Source organism: Equus caballus, chromosome 2, assembly GCF_041296265.1.
Source record: "Equus caballus isolate H_3958 breed thoroughbred chromosome 2, TB-T2T, whole genome shotgun sequence".
Lineage (NCBI taxonomy): Eukaryota > Metazoa > Chordata > Mammalia > Perissodactyla > Equidae > Equus > Equus caballus.
This window is the reverse complement of record NC_091685.1, coordinates 83,428,468-83,436,981: the sequence shown is the minus strand read 5'-3', so window position 1 is coordinate 83,436,981 and position 8,514 is coordinate 83,428,468.

Genomic DNA, 8,514 nt, shown 5'->3' with positions numbered 1-8,514 from the left:
TGCCTGCCCCTGCATGGCTTGACAAGCAGTGTGTAGGTCTGCACCCGGGATCTGAACCGGCAAACCCCAGACCGCTGAAGCAGAACATGTGAACTTAACGGCTGCACCACCAAGCGGAGCCCCAGGCCTCCATCTTTTTTGCATATGCCCTTTATGCATCAGGTAATGGAATGTACTCTATGTTTGTTAATTGGAAAATCATATTACCGTAATGATTGAAAAGAGTCAGCTGACAGTGCTGTGGTGGTGTGAAATACAAACATAATGACTTCATAGAACGTCCTCAGGAATAAGGTAAAATTGATGGAGCTTAACAACTAACCAGATTTATCAGGCAAAGTAGCGGGGCAGAAAGTCAAAAGTGACCCCAGCATTCCAGTGGAGTAGCCTATTGAAAGAGTGTTTCAGGAAGAGTAAACTGGAGGAGGGGTACAAACAGAATGATCATAAAAGGGCAAGCAGTGAAGACAGAAAAATGAATTAATGGAGAGATGCTAATGAACGCAAGACTTGATAAGAGTTCTGGATAGATGGGGGGCATTATGAAGAGAAGTGAGGATCTAAAATATATTTTAAAACAAGAATTGATGTTATAATGAATATAAGTCACAGAATCAAAGTCACATCTAAGGTTTTAAGCTAGAGAAATTTGTGGTCCACTGATAGCGGTAAGGAATTTACTATAAGGAAGAGCTTGTTTTAAAATGGGAGAAAGATAAATTCAAATTTGGGCATGTCAAGTTGCATAATGCAACCACAATTAACCTCAATCAAGCATTCCTAAAGTTATTTTACACTCATATACTTTCTTTTTTCAAGATTGTACAATATAGGGAGACCCATGAAAGCTTCCATTTCAGATTTTCAGCTTCTGGAAACTCTCCAGACATTTGATACTTCTAAATGTTTTGAGTAACCATTAGCTTATGTTTTTAGTCTTGCTGCATACTACTATAGCAGCAGTAGCGAGATCAAAGAATGGTATTGGTCCAATTTTTCTATGCTTTAACTCTTTCGTTATATAGGAAGCAGAAATTATAGTCACAGCTGAAACAGATCCTCAGATCAGTCCACAATATCCTATTTGGCCGTTGGTATGAAGACTCAGCAATAAGGAATCTAAAAACATCTTTGGCCGTATGAAAGTTACTTACTTCGAGAAAAACCCTCAGATGACTTTGATCTTACTGTTTCAGTAATATGAACCAACACAGACAGTCATATCAAGGGCAGACTAATTAAGGTTGTTTAATGAATAAATCAAATAAAACTATCAAATAGCAGATTATTAGAAAAATAAACAGAAAGAATGATACAGAGTTAAATAAAAATGGGAAAAACAATGCCTGCAGATTTTTCCTTTATGTAAGTTAATCCAATTCTTAAGCCATAAATTAAATGGCCTCAGAAAGTTTAAAGATGTTGTGTAGTTTATGCCTAAACTACAAAATAAACCGTACCGAAAGGCATGAAGGCAGATGCTGTCCAACAAAAGAACTTGCTTATAGAAATTACAAAGAATCAATTAGCCCAGTGATATGACTTTAATGGTAAGACAAGTAAAATAAGCAATAGAGAAGGTAGATAAGCAGTCTGTGTTCAGAAGATGGAACAATAAATACATTACCCTGTCATAGACATTCTTTCACACTGAAACCAGCTGTCTGGTGGTCCCTAACAATCTTATGTCTGAAGATATCTTAATCAAGACAAGATATTTCCCCTATAAATAAGGTTAGCAATGTTTCTCCCCTTAATAAAGACTCTAAAATTAAGATGTGTTTCAGTGTTTTAGAAGAAATATTTGTCCAACTCACTTACTATAATCTTTATATTCAAAAATTTAAGAACAGTATGTTCAAAATCGGTGAGTTCTGTATTATGTTTAATCAACAATTAAAAATGATACAATTAACAGAACAGACATAAAGAGATTGGTCAATTTTGGTCAAAAAAACAGTTTATTATTAGAAATAATATTTTTTCAACCAACAAAAGTACTTTGCCTGAGTAAAATAAATAAATCCCTATATTAAAGTCATTTTACGTGTGTATGCATGTGTGAAAACGATTCCTGAACTAAATGTTTGAAATTTTATTAGAAGAGAGAATTAGCTTAAGATTGGTATAACAATACAAACTCCGCAGAAAAAAACAGGAAACTTAACCACTGTTTCATTCATTTGGGAAATCTTTTCAGAATCTGCCTAAGGGTTGAAACAGACTCAACAGAAATGTGGTGGAGTACTCTGTCCCCAGACATACCCTTCTCGAATTACACAGAGCAACTGCTGTAGACTTCGCCGCAAAGAAAGACAGAGCACTCCGAAATGCACTGTGAAGGACAACCTGCTCGCATTCCTTCTAGATTAAACAATATGTTTCTGCATCTGACCAGATGAATTTTTTTGATAACATCAAATTCCAAATCCAAAAACTTTCAGCAGCCAGACGTTTAGTTCAAAATCTCCCCTAAGTGTTGCCAACACAGCAGCTGCCAGGAGCTCCAACCTGACCAACAGAGCATTTTCCATTCTCCTACCACAAAGAGGGTGAGGAAAGAGATCTTCCCTGGCCGTGACTATCTGATTTGGCTCAGATTTGGAGAAAAGTTGTGGGCAGGGAAAAGAACAAAATATTTTGGCTGTGCTAGGATAATGGGAAAGTCCCTAAATAGCCCTTTGAGTTCTGAAAGTTTTCTCATCTTTGTTTGGGGTAAGAGAGGTGCCAGAATATATGCAATCTTATTTTTAGACTCATTCTTTGGAAGGAGTTGTATTTCACCAACTTCAACAAGTTCAGTGAAAGGATAAAGAGTAAAGATGCAGCTTATGAGCATGCTGTCCTGCTTATTAAAAGAAATGAATTGGATGAAGTGGATGATTTATTTCCCACTGTTCCAGGGGAGAAAGGAAATATAAAGCATTGAACTCCATCAAGGCAAAAAACAGATTAAACTTAAGCCATGACTACCCAAATAATCCAGACTAGTGTATGCCAGCAGGTTTGCCTTTTATATTCTCTTCTGACTTAGTAAAAGGAAGGAGAGGCAGGGATTATGGTATTAGAACATGCTTCAGAAATATTCTAGAGTTAAAATCTCTAGCTCATGGATTTGGCTACTGCTCAGAACCTGGATTAACACAGTGAGCAGCACAATGACGGTCTAGGCCTCACATAGCTATAACTGCCTCTACGTAGAAAGACTTCACGAAACCTAAACCCCCTTCAGCTCTGCAGACAGATTTCGCCAGGACACAGGTCATTGCTAATGAGCCCTAGAGGAAAGAGGAACTCAGCAGTGTGGATGGAAACCAGATTCAACAGCAGTTTAGCAATGGGCAGCTACATGTTTTCTTTTGGTTTTGGTTCTGGGTTTCTTTTGTTAAACTTTGTGCTAGACCCTAGGAAATCTCTATCCCTTGGGCAATTGTTAAATGGACCTTTAACGATGGAGTGCAATCTAATAAGAACTGTAAGTGATAGATTTACAACATTTTGTGGGAATTGAGATATAGACCAACTCATTCAGCCTGAAGAAATGGGGTCTCGAACTATGAGAACAAGACTGCACGGGGATTTACCAAAGAACACTAAAAAGAAATCATCATCTAGAAAAGAAAATAGCACGTTCAAAGATATAGACACTTCAAAGAGACTTGGTTCAAAATTTCGAGTCGAATGAAACAAACAAAAAACATCTTATGTTGCTAAGGGAGATTGCAAAACAGGCTGCAAATTCTTCCACCCCCGTTTGCACTCCCATTTACAATCTGACTTTGCAAAAGGTAGATTCTATTTCTTTACCCGTTAAATCTGGGCTTGACCGTGTGACTTGCTTTGGTCAACAGAAAGTCACATGTGACAAAGCCGAAGTTTGAAAGTGCTTGCACTTTTCTCATAGGAATAAGCATAGGAGGGCCTACTCTAAGCACGTGCCTGAGTCCCGCCCACCATTTGCTGACAACCGGCACCAACCACCAGCCAGGTGAGTGAGACTATCAGAGACCAACCAGTCCCGAACTGACCAGCCAGGTGACTGCAGTCACACAGACGAACCTAGGCGAAACAAGAAAAAACTTATGACTCACAGAATCATGAACTAAGAAATTATTGTTCTCTTAAGACACCAGCTTTTGGGTCTGGTTGATTACACTGCAAAGCTAAGTGATAGTTGAGATGCTATAGAAGAGTGTACCAGTCAGGGTTCTTAAATAAAAAAAAAAAAAAAAAAAAGAATGCATAGCTGACTCTAGCTAGTGTAACAAGAAAGGATCCCATTAAATAAAATATTAAACAGTTCATAGACTCCCCAGGAGGGCTAGATCGTTAGACTTTGGAGCCAGAAACAAAGTCCAAATTATTCTGCAGAAACTTTCTACCGGATAAAACACTGCCTCCCCCACAGCTTTCAGCCTCACAAAATTACATCTTTCACTTTGGACCCTGAGCATTGGATGCTATTGGTAGAACCCCTGCAACTTTGGGAGAGTCAACGTAACTGCTGCCCGCCTCATCATGATAGATCCCATATGTCACCTCTTTATTTGCATCACTAGCTTCTAAATTAAAGCCTCCAGTGAGTCTGCCTGATTTGCAGAGTCAGGTAATAGGCTTGCCAGAGTAGAAGGGGAGCGACTTTGTGGAAACACAGGCTTATAAATTAAGAAATGCCCAAAGTAGAGTGTCCAAAGCTGCTGGGCAGTCAAAATGGACATATCAATGTCCATTAGAGTCTACTCCTTCATATATACACCTATCTTTCTTACTTAAACCTGTAAAGAACAAGAACAAGTACATTCCTCCTAATATAATTCAACCATCACTTCTACAAATGAAAACTTCCTTACACTCTCCCCAAAGGAAGCCATCACAAAGTTTAATCAGGACAGCAGATAATGCCATGTCTGGAATCTCTGATTGATATCATTACCCTTCTGGTTCTGTCACGATCCTGCTCAGTCTTTAACTATGGGCCAGGATGTAATGTTCCCACCATCAAAATATCCTCTATAGAAGAGAAAGAGAACAGGAGGAAAGATTTATTAGAATAGTCAAATGTATATATGACACACGAAAGAAGAAAATTTGTAGATACTGCAAGTTGTCCCAAGTCTGCGTTTAGAATGTATAACATTTCTCCTCCTTTTTCGAAACCATATTCCTTTTGTCCTCAGCTAGTTGCTTAGTTGGTTAGGGTTCTTTACCCAGTGCGATAATCCAAACCGTTATTCCTCAGAGATCTGAGTCCAGAGATCCTACCCTTATGCTAGAATCTTTTATTAATTTTTATCATTGGATGTAATAGCTCATGATATGGCCTGTGATCTAATCATACTTCTCCCCGCCCCCAGTGCATAGCAGCTGCACTAATGGCAGGTGACAGAAGGCTCTTTTAGGGGACAAATTGAGCTGGAAGTTATTAGGTAGTATAGGACAAAGCGAGTCCGCCATTCTTAGTTCCACAAATTTGGGATTCTTTTCTTTAGAGCCTAGATGAGGGATCTGCAAACTTTATCTTAAAGGAGAAGATATAAATATTTTAGACAAAGAGACAAAATCAAGAATAAAATGTGGGTTCTCATATAACCATTTAAATTGACACCATTTAAAAACACAAAAACTGATCTTAGCTTGTGGGCCATTAAAAAAGTGAAACACAAAAACAGACTACTGACCAGATTTGGCTCCCAGGGCCATAATTTGATGACCCCCTAGTCTAGATCATACCAGGTATTTTGGCACATGAAATTATTCTAGCATTGGTCACCAAAGCCAGATTTCAATCAATCAACAATGGAAACAATTAGAACCACTCCTAACTACTGGTATATGAACCTATATCAGTAAATTCAATCTAATCTAAAATTATACTTCTCTCTTCTTGATCTAATACTTACAGAATCTATTCCCACGCATTAACTCTAGGTTCCTGTTAAATAAATTAGCAAAGCTGTGCAATCCTTAAGTGGGTAAGCCTTGTCCTCGTAGGTTTTATTTTGTAGATACCCCTACACCCACTTGAGGGCACTGACTCTAATTACAGATCTGGAGATGCTGTCATAGTGTTAGGGAAATGGTATCATTGGGAGAATTGTCTTTCCCCTTTCAAAGTTATTGCTTTAGGCAAGGCCATTCTAGGTCCGTCAAACAAGGCAGAAACCGTCTCATTAGACAGAATACATACAACAACAACTTCCTGTGGCAACACCATTCTAGCTATATTAGCAGGGACGGAATCTATTAAGGGCTGTTGGTTAGCTTACCACTGTTTCAGGAAGGCATGGAATCTACACAGAAAAGCATAGACTCAAAGGCATAGAATTCACTGGAGACACTGCTCCCCTTGAGACAGCCCTCTTGCCACGAGGATGCAAACACCCAATCGTTCCTCACCTAACCCAGACCATGGATGCTATTGCTAGAACTTCTGACAGTGTATCTGGAAGCTGGCTATCCCTAACCCCACCAGTACAAGATGCTCCTACTTCTCCGTGTCACTAGCTTCCAAATCTTGGGCTTAAACAAGTAGTCAGATTGACAAACACTGGGGTATATCTTGCACCTGCAGTTAGTTAAAAAAATATAATAGAAAAATCGTTTTCTGGCTTTCACCCTAAGGAACTATAGGTTTAAGCTACTCAATGGTACTGGGAAGGTAAATAAAATAACCAAGTCTAAAGATATAAAGTGATTTTCTTATGAGCATTCAGCAAAGAAGTAGAAGCACCAGAATTCTGATCAAGCTGTCTATCCCCTGAGCTCAAGCTCCTCACCACCACACTACAGAGCTGTGGTGTACAGGTAGTAATCACACACAGGGGTCTAGGTGAAATCGCTAGGATGCTGTGTGAAAGTAAGACAAAAAGACAGCCGAGAATGAATCATTGTGATTCCATATTTTAAAATATGAGAAAAGAGACACTCTAAGGGGACTAAGTGGAGGCAGAGAGTTAAAAAGAAAATTAAAAGAGATTGGGTGTCAGAGATCTCAAGTGAAGGGAGAGACTCAAAAAAGTAGATTGGGAGAAGTGTTAACAATAACTTAGAAGTCAAGAAAGAAAAGTACATATATAGTTATATTTATATATAAATTATATTTTATTTAAATTTATTTAAATTATATTTATATATAAAAATTCATCCTTAAGAGTCAGCAATTAGGGGGATATAGGCAACCTCTACTGAAAAGTGAAGTCATAGGGGATGCCAGATTTCAGTTGGTGGGGAACAGAATGTGAAATTAATAAATGTAGTTAAATATCACACACAGTCCTATCAGAGGGTAAAATAAGAATAAAGAATAATATCTATAGACAGAGATTCCAGGAAGGTGTCTTTGTTTTTAACATGGAAGAAACCTAATCAAGTTTATATGCAATTTTCCTTGTGAAATAGAGGACAAAGTGAGCCTGTCAGATTTCTGAGGGAAGGAATGGGGTGGGTAGGGATCTTGAGGAATGACAGGAAGACTTGCAATAAGCACTACAGGAACAATCAAAAGAGCTTAACCTGGGCCATGCACAGACATTTTTCGGCCACACTGAGATCCCAGCTAAGGCTGACATCCATGAGTCTGAAGATGCTGTCAGGAGTTCTTCTATAAACTCAAAGGTAACGACCACAAGAATAAAGATGTTGGGGTTACAGTAAGAATGTGCCTTAGCGATGAGGAAGGGCAGAACTTTGAAGCAGAGGTTACAGGGGTCTTCTAAGTAGTGGACCAAGGATCTGTGCTGGGTTTGTAACAAAGTAATGTGAGAAGATTGTTAGATAATAAGGGAGTTCCAAGAGCCTGGACATTTCTATGCAAAAATGTTTGTCTGTAAATGAAAGTTTTTAATCAAGATAGCAATTGAAGAGGACAGAGTGAAAAGCATTTGGAAGAAAGAAGACAATGAGGGAAGAAAGGAGAGGGAAGAAGGGCAGATCAGATTGAAACCGAGATTTGAAAGTAGCTTGTTTGAAACAGATGATGGAAATAAACAGCCCTCCGTGATTCTTTCCCTAAGCAATGACGTTATCCCAGACTCTGAGATTACATGGTTAAACACTTTCTCCAAGGCCAATTCCTTAATAAAAAAGAAATAAATGATTCTCCAACTTCTCCAAAGCCAATGTTCAGATAAAGATCTGTCCACGTGTTGTGCCTCCCATAGACAGCAGAGTAGATTTGATGATGCCACACTCCAAGGCCTGGATGGAAGAGGGAACATGCTGTTATTATTATTTTGTATCACAAAACATATCTTTTTAATTTCTAAAGATATGTAAAATGTTAAAATATAAAAGCGAAACATTCAAAATTATTCATTTATTCACTCAACTAGTATTTATTAAACCTTTTCTAAATACCAGGAACTACACCAGGCATTTGGGAGATAATTATGAACCAAAAATATAATACCATTCCTTGTGGAGCTTACAGTTTAGTAAGTAGACTGTAGTCACCAAACAATGACATAAATATGATTACATACTGTAGTAAGTGCCAGGAAGTGTAAGATAGAAAGC